General features: G+C 42.0%; 1 protein-coding gene across 4 annotated transcripts in view; it reads left to right on the top strand.

The window, feature by feature from the left end:
• The first annotated feature begins 13329 nt into the window (after nt 1-13329).
• Nucleotides 13330-18934, top strand: part of TMEM150C (transmembrane protein 150C) — a 76120-nt gene continuing 70515 nt past the window's right edge. For 2 of the 4 annotated variants that reach the window (XM_060299559.2, XM_060299561.2), the window contains exon 1: nt 13330-13900. The gene's annotated coding sequence lies outside the window, so the exon portion shown is untranslated. Of the gene's footprint in view, nt 13901-14046; nt 14157-18934 lie in introns of those variants that run through there. The other 2 variants (XM_060299560.2, XM_060299562.2) reach the window with 2 other exon arrangements.

The raw sequence follows: 18934 nt of genomic DNA, 5'->3' as shown, positions 1-18934 counted from the left end.
CCCAGAGAATTTGGCTGGCCCAAGGTGACACAAACAGTTGGTGGCCTGAGAATCATCTTGGACTAACTCAGTTCTCTGACAGGAGGTTGTTGGGTGGAGTTTAATTGAATTGGCTTGACCCCAGCAGGGACCTCCTTCTCACCCAGTAAGTGAAAGCCTATCATGCTTGCTTATAATGCAAAATGGCCTCTTGCTACGTTGTGCTCGTGGAGTCCTGAACTTAAACTTAGTCTCACTGACTCACAATTAGGGGGAGAGCCGAGTGGAAGCATTTGTAGAAGACTTTAAAACAAGGATAGTTCTGTTACTTTCAAATACTGTATCTATAGTGACAGAAACTTTAACACAGGGCAGCCAAGGACAGATCCAGCCAGCACTCCCAGGGCAAGGATTGGGCCAGCCTGCCTCTCTAAGGCTCTGAGCTCTTTGGGTTCGAAAGGGGTACATGAGGGGATATTGGAGGGCTGACACTGTGGAGACAGGATTTGCAGAGGCCAGGGGCCAAGATTGCCAGATGGTCACATTGGATACCTACCTTTCAATTAGTGCATTTGAAGGAGCAAAAGGTGAGGGAGGTAATTAAGTGTGTATTTGCAGGTTGAGCTGCATATAAAAACTTGACAGACTCACACAGTGGCAGCTGTGGCCTGAGACAGCACGGCCTGGTTCTCAGGGACCTGTTCTTCAGAAATGAACAGCTCAGGTTTGTTAGTAACTTTGTCCTAGGAGATGGGCCCCAGGTGAGTTTGGAATCCAGGATGGATCAGACCCTGTGCTGACTGGCCCCATCCATCTTCTTTCACAGGTCACTGTGGTTCAAATGAAGATAGACACAGCCTTTAAGGAGAAGAGGGTAAGAAAAGATGTTGGAAAAGGAAACAGCCTGGAGATAAAATAGGACTTTGTTAGCAAGAGGCAGGTCCAGCTTTTTGAGGGGGAAGATATGAGTGCTTTTGCAATTTGGTAAGCAATAACTGAGTGCCTTAGATACTGGGGTATCTAAGGTGACTGACGTTACTAAGGGGAACAAAGCAGAGGCCCCCCCTTTCACTGGCCCACACTCTACTCGAGTGTATGTGTCTGGGGCTCACTTTCTTCTTAGTACCAATTGGTTCTACTCATCCCACTTCAATCTTCAGCAGCCTGGGGACTTCAGCAGCAGTCCCAAAAGGGAGAGGTGGAGGTGTGCTGGCAAATTGTAGAATATTATAAAGCTGTTAAAAAACAACTTAGCTCAATTCTCCTTTTTTGAGACCAGATTACCCTGATACCAAAACCAGACAAAAACATCACAAGAAAAGAGCTGTAAATGACCATAATTTGTTAAAAAGGTCCTATTCATTTCCAATGTTTATTTCGCTTTTCTTCGCAGTGGTTTATCTTGGCATACATCTAACTTTAAGGATCTAGAATCCATGTTTGTATTAGTTAACATGGCCTCAAATCCCATTTTGTTTAACAAATACTTATTCATCACCACTATACATGGGGTGTCATACAGGTGTCTATGAAAGCCTTTATCACGTCATATCAAAGCCATCTGCTTATGAGTTGGACTCCCCCACTACAAAACAGTATTCATGTCTCACTCATGCCTGTGTCCCCAGCACATTGCACAGGCCATTCCCATAGGACTTGGCATTCAACACATGTTTGGGGACTGTATGTCAAAATGTGGGTATACCTTTAATAGGGGGCTGAACCTACATGAGTGCCAATAGAGTGATGGGAATTGGGTGATGAATCTGAGGGAGATTTAGGTGCTGGGGTTGAGGAGAGGGACAACTCTAATGGGAAAGAAGGCTGGGAAGTAGGATAGAATCAGCTCATAGCGAGACTTAAGGCCCATGCTAAAGAGCTGGAATCTAGTTTTGTATCCAATGGGGAGATTGAAGGGTTAGGGGACAATGAAAGATCATCTTCATATTAGTTTTTAAAAAGAAAATTCTTGTAAAGCCCATATGTGTATCAGTTAGGGGGCTTTCCATTGAGAGTAACAGAAAACCTGACTCTAACAAAGTTAAAAAAAGGAATTCAGTGGTTTGTACAACTGAAAATTCCAGATGTAGGGTAGACTACAGACACAATTTCATCAAGACCCCGGTTTCATTTCTCTATGATTATCTTAGCTTTGTCCTCCTCCATGTGTTGGCATCATCCTCAGACTTGTTTCTCTCATGGTTGCAAGACTGCTGCCACCAGGGCTAGTTGCTATTCCTCCTAACCTTTAATGAAAAGTCCAAACTTTCACTCTGATTAGACCAGTTTAGGTCTCGTTCCCGCATGAACAAATTCATGAGCCAGAGCCAGATAAATAGGATTAAACTGATGGCTTAGGCCAACTGAGGCCACCCCCATGGCCAAGAGTAGATCAATCCATCCAAAATGCATGACTACTTCCCAGTAGGAGAGTGATGTTTGGAAAGCTGAGAAGGCAACCAACAATGTTCACTACAATATGACAGAATAAATGCCTAAGAATAAGGAAGGAATTTATGAAAAAGAAGAATGGCAAGGGAGAATTTGCCTTACTTTATTAAAATGATAAAAAATAGAATGATTTTGGCACAAAGAACCCCAAAATAAATCCAAGTTGATTTTAAAATTAGTCCATTACAAATGTGGCATTTTTATGGTGGTTTAGTTAATGAAAACTATTGGCATAATTATCAATCAAACTGGAAGGAGATCAAGTTAGATCCCTGGTCCTTGCAACATAAATAAGAAATTCCAAATGTATCGGAAAACCAAAAATAAAAAACAAAACAATAAAGGTATTAGAAGAAAATTGGAAGAAGAAAATTGATTCAGTCACCAATGGCCAATTATTTAATCAATCGTGCCTATATAATGAAGCCTAAAGAACAGGGTTCAGAAGCTCCATTCCCCTTCCCACACACCTTGCTCTATGCATCTCTTCCATATGGCTGTTCTTGAATTATATCCATTTATGATAACCAATAATCTAATAAGTAATCTCTTTTCCTGAGTTCTATGAGCAGCTCTAGCAAAGTAACTGAACCTGAAGAGGGAGTCTTTGGAATCTCCAATCTATAATTTATTGGTCAGAAGCACAGGTAATAACCTGGACTTGAAGTGGGCATCTGAAGTGGGGAGGGGACTTTCTTGTGGGACTAAACCCTTAACGTGCGAGATCTAACACTATCTCCAGGTGTATCTACCTATCAGAATCGAGTTAATAAGATACTGAGCTGGTGTCAGAGGACTGTTTGATGTGTGGAAAACCTACACGTCTGGTATCAGAAGTGAAGCAGTGCTGTGGCAGAGCATTGAGACTAGAGGGGACACACAGAAGGAGTGTGGTTTTCCTTCACATTTCTGGGACAGTGGCGGGATTTGCTAGATCAGCCCTGGCTCATGGAAACATGTGGTTTGGGAAGAGAAAGGATGAAAGGGCAGGGAAAAATAAAACTAGAAAAACAGTTCATTTATGATAGCATCAAAAAGTAAAATACTTGTGATTGTCTTTTTTAAAATTTTAGCCATTCTAGTGGGTGTGTAGTGGTATTTCACTGGGGTTTTGATTTTCATTTTCCCGATGGCTAATGAGATTCAACATAATTAAATAAATTTAACCAAAAAATGCATAACTTATACTCTGAAAACTGCAAAACATTGGTGAAAGTAAGTTTTAGATAAATGGAATGATATCCCATGTTAATGGATTGGAAAACCAAACATTGTTAAGATGGCAATATCCCCTCAGCTGATCTACAGTTCAATGCAGTCTCTATAAATATAGCAGTTGGGGGACTTTCCTGCTGGTCCAGTGGCTAAGGCTCTGCACTTCCAATGCAGAGGGCCTGGGTTCAATCCTTGGTCAGGAAACATAGATCCCACATGCTGCAACTAGTGTTCCCACATGCCACAACTAAAAGATCCTGCACACGGCAATGAAAATCCCGTGGGCCACAGCTAAGACACAGCGCAGCCAAATAAATTAATAGATAGTTTTTAAAAAGATAAAATAGAAGCTGTATTCTTTGCAGAAATTGACAAACTGATTCAAAAATTCTTATGAAAATAGAAGGACTGAGAAAATTTTTTTTAAATCTTGAAAAAGAACAAAGTTGGAAGACTCACACATCAGGAAGGTGTTTTTAAGATGGAGGAAATATGCCCAAATTTATAGGTGAAGGGGAAGAGCCACTTGAGAGGGAGGGATTAGATACCCTTAAGAGAGTCTTGGGATACCTTAAATGTAAATGGATTAAATACTCCAACCAAAAGACATAGACTGGCTGAATGGATACAAAAACAAGACCCATATACATGCTGTCTACAAGAGACCCACTTCACACCTAGGGACACACACAGACTGAAAGTGAGGGGATGGAAAAAGATATTCCATGCAAAGGGAAATCAGAAGAAAGCTGGAGTAGCAATTCTCATATCAGACAAAATAGACTTTAAAATAAAGACTATTACAAGAGACAAAGAAGGACACTACATAATGATCAAGGGATCATTCCAAGAAGAAGATATAACAATTGTAAATATTTATGCACCCAACATAGGAGCACCTCAATACATAAGGCAGATGCTAACAGCCATAAAAGGGGAAATCGACAGTAACACAATCATAGTAGGGGACTTTAACACCCCACTTTCACCAATGAACAGATCATCCAAAAAGAAAAGAAATAAGGAAACACAAGCTTTAAATGATACATTAAACAAGATGGACTTTATTGATACTTCCAGGACATTCCATCCAAAAACTACAGAATAAACTTTCTTCTCAAGTGCTCATGGAACATTCTCCAGGATAGATCATATCTTGGGTCACAAATCAAGCCTTGGTAAATTTAAGAAAATTGAAATCATATCAAGTATCTTTTCTGACCACAATGCTATAAGACTAGATATCAATCACAGGAAAAAATCTGTAAAAAATACAAGCACATGGAGGCTAAACAACACACTACTTAATTACCAAGAGAGCACTGAAGAAATCAAAGAGGAAATCAAAAAATACCTAGAAGCAAATGACAATGAAAACACGACGACCCAAAACCTATGGGATGCAGCAAAAGCAATTCTAAGAGGGAAGTTTATAGCAATGAAATCCTACCTCAAGAAGCAAGAAACATCTCAAATAAACAATCTAAACTTACACTTAAAGCAATTAGAGAAAGAAGAACAAAAAAACCCCAAAGTTAGCAGAAGGAAAGAAATCATAAAGATTAGATCAGAAATAAATGAAAAAGAAATGAATGAAACAATAGCAAAGATCAATAAAACCAAAAGCTGGTGCTTTGAGAAGATAAACAAAATTGATAAACCATTAGCCAGACTCATCAAGAAAAAAGGGAGAAGACTCAAATCAATAGAATTAGAAATGAAAAAGGAGAAGTAACAACAGAAACTGCAGAAATACAAAGGATCATGAGATCCTTGTATGCCAATTAAATATACAACCTGGAAGAAATAGACAAATTCTTAGAAAAGCAGAACCTTCCGAGACTGAACCAGGAAGAAATAGAAAATATAAACAGACCAATCACAAGCACTGAAATTGAGACTGTTATTAAAAGTCTTCTAACAAACAAAAGGCCAGGACCAGAAGGCTTCACAGGTGAATTCTATCAAACATTTAGAGAAGAGCTAACACCTATCCTTCTCAAACTCTTCCAAAATATAGCAGAGGGAGGAACACTCCCAAACTCATTCTATGAGGCCACCATCACCCTGATACCAAAACCAGACAAAGATGTCATGAAAATAGAAAACAACAGGCCAATATCACTGATGAACATAGATGCAAAAATCCTCAACAAAATACTAGCAAACAGAATCCAACAACACATTAAAAGGATCATACACCATGATCAAGTGGGGTTTATCCCAGGAATGCAAGGATTCTTCAATATACGCAAATCAATCAATGTGATAAACCATATTAACAAACTGAAGGAGAAAAACCATATGATCATCTCAATACATGCAAAAAAAGCTTTTGACGAAGTTCAGCACCCATTTATGATAAAAACCCTCCAGAAAGTAGGCTCAGAGGGAACTTACCTCAACATAATAAAGGCCATATATGACAAACCCACAGCCAACATCATTCTCAATGGTGAAAAACTGAAAGCATTTCCTCTAAGATCAGGAACAAGACAAGGTTGCCCACTCTCACCACTATTATTCAACACAGTTTTGGAAGTTTTCGCCACAGCAATCAGAGAAGAAAAAGAAATAAAGGGAATACAAATTGGAAAAGAAGAAGTAAAGCTGTCACTGTGTGAAGGTGACATGATACTATACATAGAGAATCCTAAAGATGCCACCAGAAAACTACTGGAGCTAATCAATGAATTTCGTAGAGTTGCAGGATAAAAAATTAATGCACAGAAATCTCTTGCATTCCTATACACTAATGATGAAAAATCTGAAAGAGAAATTAATGAAACACTCCCATTTACCACTGCAACAAAAAGAATAAAATACCTAGGAATACACCTACCTAAGGAGACAAAAGACCTGTATGCAGAAAACTATAAGACACTGATGAAAGAAATTAAAGATGATACAAACAGATGGATGTTCTTGGATTGGAAGAATCAATATTGTGAAAATGATTATACTACCCAAAGCAATCTATAGATTCAGTGCAATCCCTGTCAAACTACCAATGGCATTTTTCACAGAACTAGAACAAAAAATTTCACAATTTTGTATGGAAACACAAAAGACCCCGAATAGCCAAAGCAATCCTGAGAAAGAAAAATGGTGCTGAAGGAATCAGATTGCCTGACTTCAGACTATATTACAAAGCTACAGTAATCAAGACAGTATTGTACTAGCACAAAAACAGAAATATAGATCAATGGAACAAGATAGAAAGCCCAGAGATAAACCCACACACGTATGGTCACCTAATTTTTGATAAAGGAGGCAGGAATATACAATGGAGAAAAGACAGCCTCTTCAATGAGTGATGCTGGGAAAACTGGACAGCTACATGTAAAAGAATGAAATTAGAACACTCCCTAACACCATACACAAAAATAAACTCAAAATGGATTAAAGACCTAAATGTAAGGCCAGGGATATAAAACTCTTAGAGGAAAACATAAGCAGAACACTTTATGGCATAAATCACAGCAAGATCCTTTTTGACCTACCTCCTAGAGAAATGGAAATAAAAACAAAAATAAACAAATGGGACCTAATGAAAGTTAAAAGATTTTGCACAGCAAAGGAAACCATAAACAAGATGAAAAGACAGCCCTCAGAATGGGAGAAAATATTTGCAAATGAAGCAACTGACAAAGGATTAATCTCCAAAGTACACAAGCAGCTCATGCAGCTCAATATCAGAAAAACAAACAACCCAATACAGAAATGGGCAGAAGACCTAAATAGACATTTCTCCGAAGAAGATATACAGATAGCCACAAACACATGAAAGAATGCTCAACATCACTAATCATTAGAGAAATGCAAATCAAAACTACAATGAGGTATCACCTCACACCAGTCAGAATGGCCATCATCAAAAAATCTACAAACAATAAATGCTGGAGAGGGTGTGGAGAAAAGGGAAGCCTCTTGCACTGTTGGTGGTAATGCAAATTGATACAGCCACTATGGAGAACAGTATGGAGGTTCCTTAAAAAACTAAAAATAGAACTACCATACCACCCAGCAATCCCACTACTGGACATATACCCTGAGAAAACCATAATTCAAAAAGAGTCACATACCACAGTGTTCATTGCAGCTCTATTTACAATAGCCAGGACATGGAAGCAACCTAAGTGTCCACTGACAGATGAATGGATAAAGAAGATGTGGCACATATATACAATGGAATATTACTCAGCCATAGAAAGATATGAAACTGAGTTATTTGTAGTGAGGTGGATGGACCTAGAGTCTGTCATACAGAGTGAAGTAAGTCAGAAAGAAAAAAAGAAATACCATATGCTAACACATACACATGGAATCTAAAAAAAAAAAATGGTTATGAAGAACCTAGGGGCAGGACAGGAATAAAGACGCAGATGTAGAGAATGGACTTGAGGACACAGGTAGGGGAAAAGGTAAGCTGGGAGGATGTGAGAGAGTGGCATGGACTTATATATACTACCAGATGTAAAATAGATAGCTAGTGGGAAGCAGCCGCATAGCACAGGGAGATCAGCTCAGTGCTTTTTGACCACCTAGAGGGGTGGGATAGGGAGGGTGGGAGATAGACCCAAGAGGGAGGAGATATGGGGATATACGTATATGTATAGCTGATTCACTTTGTTATAAAGCAGAAACTAACACACAATTGTGAAGCAATTATACTTCAATGAAGATGTTAAAAAAAAAAGTTAGCCTAGGTACCCAACTAACACACACACACACACACACACACACACACACACACACACACAAAAGAGAGTCTTGGGAGTGGACAGAATAAAGAATAACAAGTAGTAGAGTTAGGCTTCGAAATAAAGTGAGGAACTTCATCTTTGAAGGGGATGGGGGAGAATTATAGAAAATAAAAAGATATTTTTTGGTGGAGAGAAGTTGAGCCTCCATCCAGGGGTGAAATATAAAATATTTAACAACCAGGGCTTGGTGGGCACCCACAGTCCAGACACCGCTATGGAGGCCTTCTCCGTCCGTGTTAACTCTTTAGTTGCTAGTCAAGGTGAAGTCTCAGGGTAGAGGCTGGGGCAGACAGCAGAGTGGGACCACAAAAACTCTAGTGCTGAAGCAACATCTCCTAGCAAGAACTTTAAAAGACTGAATACAAATGATCTAAATTCCTCAAAAACAGTCACCCGTGACAAAAAGACTATCATACCATAAAAATGATTAATCTTTAGCTCTCTGATTTAGGAGGGATTTTTCTTTCTGTTTTTTTATCAAATAAATAATGGATGCCTTTCATAAAAAACAGTGCATATTGGCAAAATGTCCAAAGAGAGGGGATTAATTGAAATAAAAATTGTTCACTCTCTTTTGGCTTATTCTCTTGTAGTAAAGGACAGTGTCGTAGTTCAAATGGGGATAATGGGGTTACAGTGAATTTTAGAACACGGAATCTGGTGTTTATTTGAGGTTCTTCCTCTGAGCACCAGCCACAGACCTCTTTCAGACTCCGCTTTCTCACTGGAGGAGAGCGAGATGATAATACCTAGCACTCAAGAGAACACAGTGAAGTGCTCGGGGTTTCCCAGATCACAGCTGCCAAGTGCATAATATGGAAACTGTCAGCAAAGAAGTCATATCAACCTCAACCACACGTTGGTCTCCAAAGGAAGGCACAACTTTACTTGTCCGTCTGCATTTCAGAAATATTTCTCCCTTATCACTGCAAAGCACTGCAGTCCTCTAAGACCAGATATGCTGGTCTGAGTGCTGCTGGCCCAGTGGAGCAGACCCTGAAGAATTCATTGGTCCCTGATCTAGGGCAGGCTGTATGTGCTGTAGCCTTTGCAAAACCTAGACTTTTCTGACTAAAAGAGACCTTTTATCTAATCCCAGTCCCCTAGATGAGGAAACCACAGCAAAGATTAAACCAACATATAGATCCATTTGGATCTTTTAATCCAGTATCCTTACTTCTTTCTTGTTGGGAAGCTTAAGTTATAATTTATTACACATGAAGGGAGTTTCTTGACACATTTCACTTATTTGTAATTCAGGTAAGATGCCAGCTTGACACATCCCCAGAGGTTTTAAGGTATAATAGGGAATGCATTATATTTGAATATATAGCTGATATGTTGACCCGGCGGGACTCATGGTATAATCAGAAAACAGCTCTATATTCCTGTCATGCCTGTTCAAACCTGCTCTGTGGGGCTAGTTGTTTCCCCACCCCTTGAATAAATTAATGTGTAGGAGCTATGACTTTTGAGGTCACTCTCAAATAATAAAAAAGCCTCTGAGAAAGACAAATATCATATCATCTCACTTATATGTGGAATCTAAAAATGATACAATGAACTTATTTACAAAACAGAAAGAGACTCACAGATATAGAAAACAAAATTATGGTTACCAAAGGGGAAAGGGGGAGAGGAGGGATAAATTAGGGGTTTGGGATTAACATCTGCACACTACTATATATAAAATAGTATTACTGTATAACACAGGAAACTGTATTCAATATCTTGTAATGACCTATACTGGAAAAGAATCTGAAAAAGATTCATGTATATGTATAACTGAAACTTTACTGTACACCTGAAGCATTGTGAATCAACTATACTTCAATTTCAAAAAGAAACACAAAACAAAACAAAAGGCCTCTGGTTATTGGTAGTCAAAAATAGTCTTATATCAGTAATTAATACGTCTGGTCTAGTGTAATAATAAAAAGCCCACACTTCAGTGGCAAAGGCGCGTAATTGTAGGCTCTCGCTGTATTTCTGCAGCCTGGCTTCTCCCCTCCTCTCACAACAGGAGGCTGTCTAACTCCTCCAGGACTAAAGTGGGAAAGAGAGAGAGCTAAGGAGGCAAAAAGCTGGCTCTAGGTGGGCATGGCTTCCTGCGGCCGTGGAGCTGACACTTCCTATCACTGGTGCTATCTCATGGCTTTGTTGGAGCCACCAGCACCCTGCTGGGCAATCTCTCACCACCCAACCCCTTGGCCCACGCAAGTTCATTTTGCATATTGATGGTTGCCTTAGATTCTTCCGCACCCGGGGCATCCAGAGGCATACCTCTGGCTTCTATCTGCTGAGGTCTCTTTGCCCTTCCAAGCAGTCCTCTTGGGTAGATCAAAGTCAAGCCCACACTGTCTGTCTCACTATCTTAGACTTGTCTTCCATGGAAGTAAATTACTTCCCCTACTAGAGTCCCTACCCGCCTGTGTTCAGGCCACTTTTACCAACTCTGGCCCTTTAGATTTCTCAGGCATGAGCCAGACATTGGTCCATGGCATTTCCCAAACTGCAGGGGACACATCTCAAGCTCTCCGAGAGACCGGCCTGAAGTCCCTCTCATCAGACTCAAGGTGAGAGAAGAACACCCTTCGCCCTCCCCCTGGGGGCTGCATAAGGGGGGTCTCTTAGAACACCTACACCTCCTTCCACAGAAACCCTTCTTCATCCACAGCACTTCCGGCAGCCTCCACTTCAACCTTATACCGTCAAAGCAAGTGAAAGTTCAGGCAACACTCCTTTGCAAGCCCTACTTGGTGGTCCTGCAACTTGTTTGGAATGTGAGAGTGGTTGGCAACCATTATCTGGGGCCCCTGTCAAAATGGAAATAAAATAATAGCTCCCGTTTAACAACCTGTTAAATGTTTACTTTACAATTACCCCGTGAGGTTTTCTTTAATAGGTAGGTGTTGGTAGAGATCAAATGCCATTTCAATGAACTTTGTATGCTTTTGCTGCTCACCAGAGATGGAACATCAGTTGGATTGGATAATTCAACTGATAAGGCTTGGTAATGATTGGATAAGGCTGGGAATTATTTTGTTATACAGAGATTATTATTACAACGAGATTCACTGCAACTGGACCAGCAGCAGGGATTCCCAGAATCCCAGGAGTGTTATTTATGAGTTGTGCTTCTCAAGTCTGCTTTGCCAGTTGAACAAAGGAACTGATTTGAATCTTAAACAACAATAAAGTGGCTGCAGGGAGAAAGAAAATGAGAGAATATAGAATCTCTTTGTGATTCTAAATGTTCTATAGTGGTTTCAGTTGGGTGACAAGTTCACTTATATCAGAAAAGCCACCACCCCTACTCAGATGGAGGGATACCTGTGCTGTGAGTTAAGTCAGTGGACTTGGTAGATCACCATGGTGTCAGAATCATGGTGCCTCATCGTGATCCTGTGGAATGATTCTATCCCTGTGTACTGATCACCACCCTACCCACCAAGTTTGTGGCTGGCCTCTATTTCCAGGTCTTAAACCCTGTTTGATCTGTACTTGTACCTTTCCTCAAAGCCTGAAGCATTTTGGAACATTGTCAACAGATCATTTTAGAATACAGGATAGATCTTTATATACATTTTTTAAAAAGAGAACCAGCTCCAGAAGAGTATTTTGCTCTTACATCCATACATGATTTAATATATCTAAGATTGTACTGAGTACATCCTGGATGAATTTTAACGGATGGGATACCAAGACCAATAAAAGAAAAATCAAAGCATGGATAAACTTATATTTAGTTTGTCTTCAGTTCTCTTGAAGCTTCACTAGAAGTCTCATGACATTAATGGAATCTGTTTATAACAACCAACTCTCCTTCGTGGCTGGGATTTTAACATAATCTTTCAGCTGTCAATATCACTGTCAGGAATGTAATTTATTCCACTCTTTGAGTTTATTTGGATGGACGTTTTAGAGATGAAGGTCACGATGATTTAGCGCTGCTGACAAATGGCACCGAGCCTTCTATCTTCACAAATTCAAGTTTGTTTCTTAAGCACAAGTGGGCCTGGCTCTGCGTGAAAATGAAAATATTCAAATAAATTTAACATAGTGCAAGGGTTCTCAGTCCTTCCATAAAGATAAGGAAAAGTAAGGACATTTTACAAATAGGGAACCCTTCTCCCAAGAAAGGCAGTGATTTAGTCATGGGCATGTCAGAATCATCTGTGACTCTTTGTAAAAATACCCTTGTTTGGATCGCTCCTCTCTGCTCAACACTCCCTGCTCTCGGGTTCTGACTTAGGGGGTCTGAGGTAGATCCAGGCATTTGTATTTTTTAAAGCTCCCACTGGTGATTCAGGTACGCAGACAGAGTTAAGTTCATAATAGTATGAATCCAGAAGTTTTTAAAGAATGGACTGGAAGCAGGTGTAGCTAGAGGGTGCTTTCAGTCATCACAGAGAGAAATGAATGGTAGAGAAGGGATGGAATTGGGGGGGGGCGGTCCTCACCTCAGAGCTGAGGTTCATTCACCAACTGGCCTCAAGCAATTCTTAGCTCTGGGAAGTCACAGATCACTGAGGATCTGATGAAAGCAGTAGTCACTCTCCTCGGAAAGAATGGGCATAGGCTATCCTCCACAAAATTCAGCAGAGGATCTAGATTAAAGTTTTTATTTTTGCTGTTTTAACCAGATGTTTTAACCTGAAGGGAAGGTATACAGAAGAGGCCAGGTCCCTGGCCTCAAGAAGCTCGCAGTCTAGTAGCCAGGAAAAAGCAGTAAAAACATATCAATACACACATAATAGTGTATCATGGGGGAATAGTACATCGTGGGGGAAGGAAGAGTTCTGGAATGTTGAATTGGAGAATTTGAACCGTGTGCTTTGAGAGGCAGCAGATGAGAAGAGGCAGGTGTGGTGGGGGGGGCCTAAAAGAATGGAGGTCAGCCTAAGGCAGGTGGATAAAGGAGGTCCTCCAGTGGGAGCCCCGGAAGGCTGCGTCTCGAAGAGAAGTTAACGGTGAGCGTGAGATAAAAATAGCCTTGATCCACGCTGCTGCCAGAGGTCACTGACATAGTGCCACTGATTGGCTGCGGTCTGCGGTGGGGAAAGCTATTCAGATGCCGATGAATACAGTTTTATAGCCGACTCAGACGAGACACTGGCAGGAAGAGAGCAACCTGGCGCTGGGAGGGCGGCCTTGGAGTCTCCGCTCATTGCCAGGGTCAGAAGTTGGCCCTGTGTTTGCTCTTCACGATGAAAGAAAACCGCGGGAGAGCGCTGAGCGGCGGAGAACTGCATTCAGCCAGTGGGCACGAAAATGAGTTTTAGCTGCTCTGTGCAAAAACCCTAGGTGTGGGGACAGAAGGGAGCCGACCAGCAGGTTACAACAGGTCAGGAATAAATAACCACCAGGCGGAGGATCCCAGATTCAGTCCTTCCTTTTGTTGAGTGAGGAGCGAGCACCAGGCAATCGCGTTCACAAAGGCTTTGGAAAGAAGCGGTTCCACCGTCCCCGCTCGGCTCCAGCCCCGGGTAACTATGCGGGGTCCCGAGGGGTGGTGGAAGCCGGAGGCCCCGCGGGGGTGTGGAGGGGGGTCACTCTCCCCGGGAGGCCTGGAAGCGGGACCCCAGAATAAGCCGGGGGCGGGCCGCGGCGCGGCGGGCGGGCAGATCCCACCCCTTCCTGAAGGAAGCGCCCTCCTCGCCGCGACTGCCGCCGACGCCGCCGCTGCCGCCGCCTCAGGTCACGGCCCCGCCAGGCGACAGCGGCCCCGCCGCACCGGAGCAGGTAGGCGCGGCGTCCCCTCTTCCGCGCGGGGCCGCCGGGCAGCCAGGGGGCATGGGGTTCGGCTCCGCGCCCAGCCCGGAGGCGGAGAACAGGGGACTGCGGGAGCCGCAGCGGGGCTCGGGCGGCGGGGTCTTCCCGGCGGCGGAGCCCTGCTCGGCGGCGGCCCCCACCCCGGAGCGCCGCGGGCTCGGCGCCGCCTCCCGAGCCCCCGCGGGTGCACTCCCGGAGCGAGGCGCGGTGGCTGGCGGCGTTTCGGAGTCCCGGCCGGCGCGCCTACTCCCCGCCGCCGCCGCCGCCGCCGCCGCCGCCGCCGCCGCAGTGCCGTCAGCCGAACCCCTGCGCCTCCCGCCCGCTACGGTTCGGATCCCGTCTTTGACAGGTGTGCCCTCCGCCCCCCGCCGCCCCATCCGATACCCAGGCCTTTTGTTGTCGGGGGACTCGGAAAAGACCCCAAGTTTGGCCTCCCGGTCTCCCTGCCGTTCGCCGTTCACTTTCCCGTTAGCCGAGACAGGCTGGCGGGGGCAGCAGGGGAGCCGGGAGGGAGGCACTAACTTGCCTTGCCCTGTGCGCAGCTCTCCGCTCTAAATGAACAATCTCGCTTTCCTCTCCTGGGTGCACACTTGGGAAGAAATGGGATTTTCGGTTTCTCCGGCGAGATGCCGGTGAGTGGGCGACCGACCGAGGCTGTTTGACCATCCACTGCAATAAAAGCATGATTAGCTTTGGGTTATGGAGAGAGCCCTTGTCGAGTGATTTTCTCCTCCTTAAACGAATCAAATGAAGAACGAGAGGGTTTTTCCCATTCTAAATTCATATTCCTTTTTTCTCTACTCACGCCTCTCCTCCGTCCACCCCTACCTCCACGGCACTTTATTATATCCCAAACACTTCCCTGATTTTTTTGGTCAGGTTTATTCCGGTCAGACCGTCTTTCACGGCTGAGCCAAGGACTGTGACTACAAATGTGAGAACACAGCCCAGTTGGGATGGAAACCCCTCTCCTGGAGTGAACCCGGTCCCACTTCCTGTGGGAGACCAGGAGAGGTCCTGTTAGGCAACCACATATACTAATAACATGGGTTTTTAAAAAAAGTTCTTGGATCTGTTACAATAACACAGCCTAAACTGTGATATTAGTTTCTGCTTCTTCATTTCTCTGCTTGAATCAAAGGCAGATTTTTAATAATTCAGGGTTGTAACTCCATTCAGGGCTGCAGTTCATTAAAAAGATAGGCAAATGTGGATGTATAAACTCCATGGTAACAGTTAATAAGTTGACCTACTTAAAGTTTTCAAGGAAAAATTGTTAGATTCATATGTGTGGTATTTGCAGATCATAGAATTTTACATTCTCAGCTCTCGTGCATTAAATAATCCCAAACTTTTTCTTCTGTGCGTCCCAGACACACCATGTTTCTATGATTAACTATAGCTACCATCTTTTAATGAGCTAGAAATGTGAGTTTAATCTTCAAGGCATAAGCATAAGAATTTTAATGGTGTCTTTTATTTATACAGTATTTAATAAATATTTTGCAAGCTCTCCAAGTTGGAAGTTCAAAAACTGGACATGATAAATAAGTTTTGCTAACAATAATGACAGTTGGTAGATGTTATGACACTGAACAAACATATTAAAGTGTTTGGGAAACGCATGTTTATTATAATCTGCCATTAGCTGAAGGAAATTTGTTTGTATTATTTAAATTGACCTTAAAGTATCCTTATAGCAATTACTTAACTCATGTATTTCTCATCAAATGCCTTTTACAGGTTGCTTGCTTTCGGGGAGATAGTTTACTCTGTGGAGTAATTCTTTCTTTTTTTTTTTGCATGAACATAGTAATGCCTTACGTTTAGGCTTTGTTCTAGAAATACCACAGTCATGCTTACTATGACCTTGCAGGGTTTTCTTGTACTCACTTTATCTGCTTTGTGTTCGTCAAGAGTGACGGCACTTGACTTTACACTCCTGTGTGTAAAGTGTGTGTGTCCTCCTGCTTTGTTTCCCCTGTGACCTAGACACACCTCTGCAGTACAGTGGCCAGATTAGCAGGGCAGCCTAGAGTCATGAAGAATGAAAAGCTAGCTGGCCCCTGCAATCCTAGCCATTTGGTTTCAACCTAATCCGGCCACTTGGGATCAGTTCAGTAAACAATTAAGCAAACAGACACTGACAAGATAATGTATTACCTCTCAATCTTCCCCTTCAGAAGAAGAATCTACAGCATTCAGAATCCACACTATAACAGTGATTAGGTGCTGTGTGAGGCTCAAATGATATATATGCGAAATTTCTCAAAATGTGATACAAAGACCAAATGTTACAGAATCTAAGTTCATGAAAAAGCTAGGAAAAGACCCAGGTGTGTAATATATATTTTCTTAATCCTAAGGGCAACAACAGATGTGCATCCCTACTTATTTTAACTATAAACTTTAATTCCCGGAGCTGATGGTGCCATATATCTTTATGTTGTTTTTTTCATAATTTGCTCTAAGCACTAGCTCATAAATTAGTGGAACTTGTTTAAGTTATTATTATCACCAAATATCATTTCCTAGCATGTTTGGATTTTGAAAGATAACTTGTGGCTATGGAAAGTCTTAATGCAAAGAGATTTTACACTGGCCAACTGCAATGATATTTTGAAATAATAATGAAATCTTTGGCAGTAGCCTTCAAATTCAACCCCATGGTATTCTGAGTCAAACCAGCTCTGCTAGGTAGCACTTGGAACTCTTAGATGAAGGGAGAAATGAACAATTTTCTTTTTAGCATCTGTGAATGGCCTTTCTCTAGATCAATGCTGTCCAATGAAACTTCGCACAGTGATGGAAATGTTCTATAATCTGCACAACATGGTAGCCATGAGCCACATGTGGCTCTTGAATCCTTGAAATATGTCTAGCGTAATTGAAGAACTGAATTTGAAATTTTATTTAATTTTAATTAATTTAAACAGCCACATGGGGCTAGTGGCTACCATACTGGACTGTGCAGCTTTAAATTCTCTCCACCCATTTCCTGCAGAGATAGCACTTAATGACAATTATCCTTAATCAGAAGAAAGTGGAGATTGGCATTGATAGAACTAGGAATTAAGATTTCACTTTGTAACCCTGTTATTATGAAAAAATAGTTGCAGTTACTCTGAAGAAGGTGTGTTATGCTGAAGTTCAACTCTATTCTAAAAATAGTTTCCCTTTTTAATTTCCTTATGTCTGCTAGCCACAAAAATAAGCATCACCCAGAGTTGTTTAGATGCTTGGCCCCATGTGTCTGTGTTCTTGAACTTGTTTTATTATTTGCTCTTTTGCACGTTATAGAATCATTCATTCTTAGAGTCAGTTTCTGCACTTTTCAGTATTTCAAAGGGAGGGAGATTTAGAGGGGCAGGAAGTTGATGATGAGGTACAAGCAGCCCCCCTACCTCTCCTGCACTCACAGAGACCCTATGAAAAGTCTGACAAGTGAGTGCCCCTCAAGGAGTGGCTGAAGCCTCTGTCTTCCTTGGGCCCTTCTTGTCTGGTTTCTTTCCCTTAGGCTTCAACCCAGACCCTCCCACCTAGCCCAGCCCCTAGGGATGAACAAATCCACTTAAAAAATAACCTACCTTTATTTTAGTAAAACCATTAGAATGGGATTTTATTTAACATCTACTATGTTGTTTCAATTTTTTAATTAAGTTGGCTTTCATTAAAGCCATCATTTTCACCATTGAGAGGGACACTTTTTTTTAACATCTTTATTGGCGTATACTTGCTTTATAATGGTGTGTTAGTTTCTGCTTTATAACAAAGTGAATCAGCTATACATATACATATATCCCCATATCTCCTCCCTCTTGGGTCTATCTCCCACCCTCCCTGTCCCACCCCTCTAGGTGGTCAAAAAGCACTGAGCTGATCTCCCTGTGCTATGTGGCTGCTTCCCACTAGCTATCTATTTTACATCTGGTAGTATATATAAGTCCATGCCACGCTCTCACTTCGTCCCAGCTTACCCTTCCCCCTCCCCATGTCCTCAAGTCCATTCTCTACATCTGCGTCTTTATTCCTGTCCTGCCCCTAGGTTCTTCATAACCATTTTTTTTTTAGATTCCATATATGTGTGTTAGCATATGGTATTTGTTTTTCTCTTTCTGACTTACTTCACTCTGTATGACAGACTCTAGGTCCATTCACCTCACTACAAATAACTGAATTTCGTTTCTTTTTATGGCTGAGTAATATTCCATTGTATATATGTGCCACATCTTCTTTATGCATTCATCTGTCAGTGGACACTTAGGTTGCTTCCATGTCCTGGCTCTTGTAAATAGAGCTGCAATGAACATTGTGGTATGTGACTCTTTTTGAATTATGGTTTTCTCAGGGTATATGCCCAGTAGTGGGATTGCTGGGTCATATGGTAGCTCTATAGTTGCTTTTTTTTTTAACACCTTTATTGGAATATAATTGCTTTACAATGGTGTGTTAGTTTCTGCTTTATAATAAAGTGAATCAGTTATACATATACATATGTTCCCATATCTCTTCCCTCTTGAGTCTCCCTGCCTCCCACCCTCCCTATCCCACCCCTCTAGGTGGTCACAAACCACCTAGCTGATCTCCCTGTGCTATGCAGCTGCTTCCCACTAGCTATCTATTTTACGTTTGGTAGTGTATATATGTCCATGCCACTCTCTCACTTTGTCACAGCTTACCCTTCCCCCTCCCCATATCCTCAAGTCCGTGCTCTAGTAGGTCTGTGTCTTTATTCCCATCTATAGTTT

The sequence above is a fragment of the Globicephala melas genome, chromosome 5 (assembly GCF_963455315.2).
Source record: "Globicephala melas chromosome 5, mGloMel1.2, whole genome shotgun sequence".
Taxonomy (NCBI): Eukaryota; Metazoa; Chordata; class Mammalia; order Artiodactyla; family Delphinidae; genus Globicephala; species Globicephala melas.
Note: the sequence above shows the minus strand (reverse complement) of the source record. Positions and strands in the feature narration are given on the sequence as shown.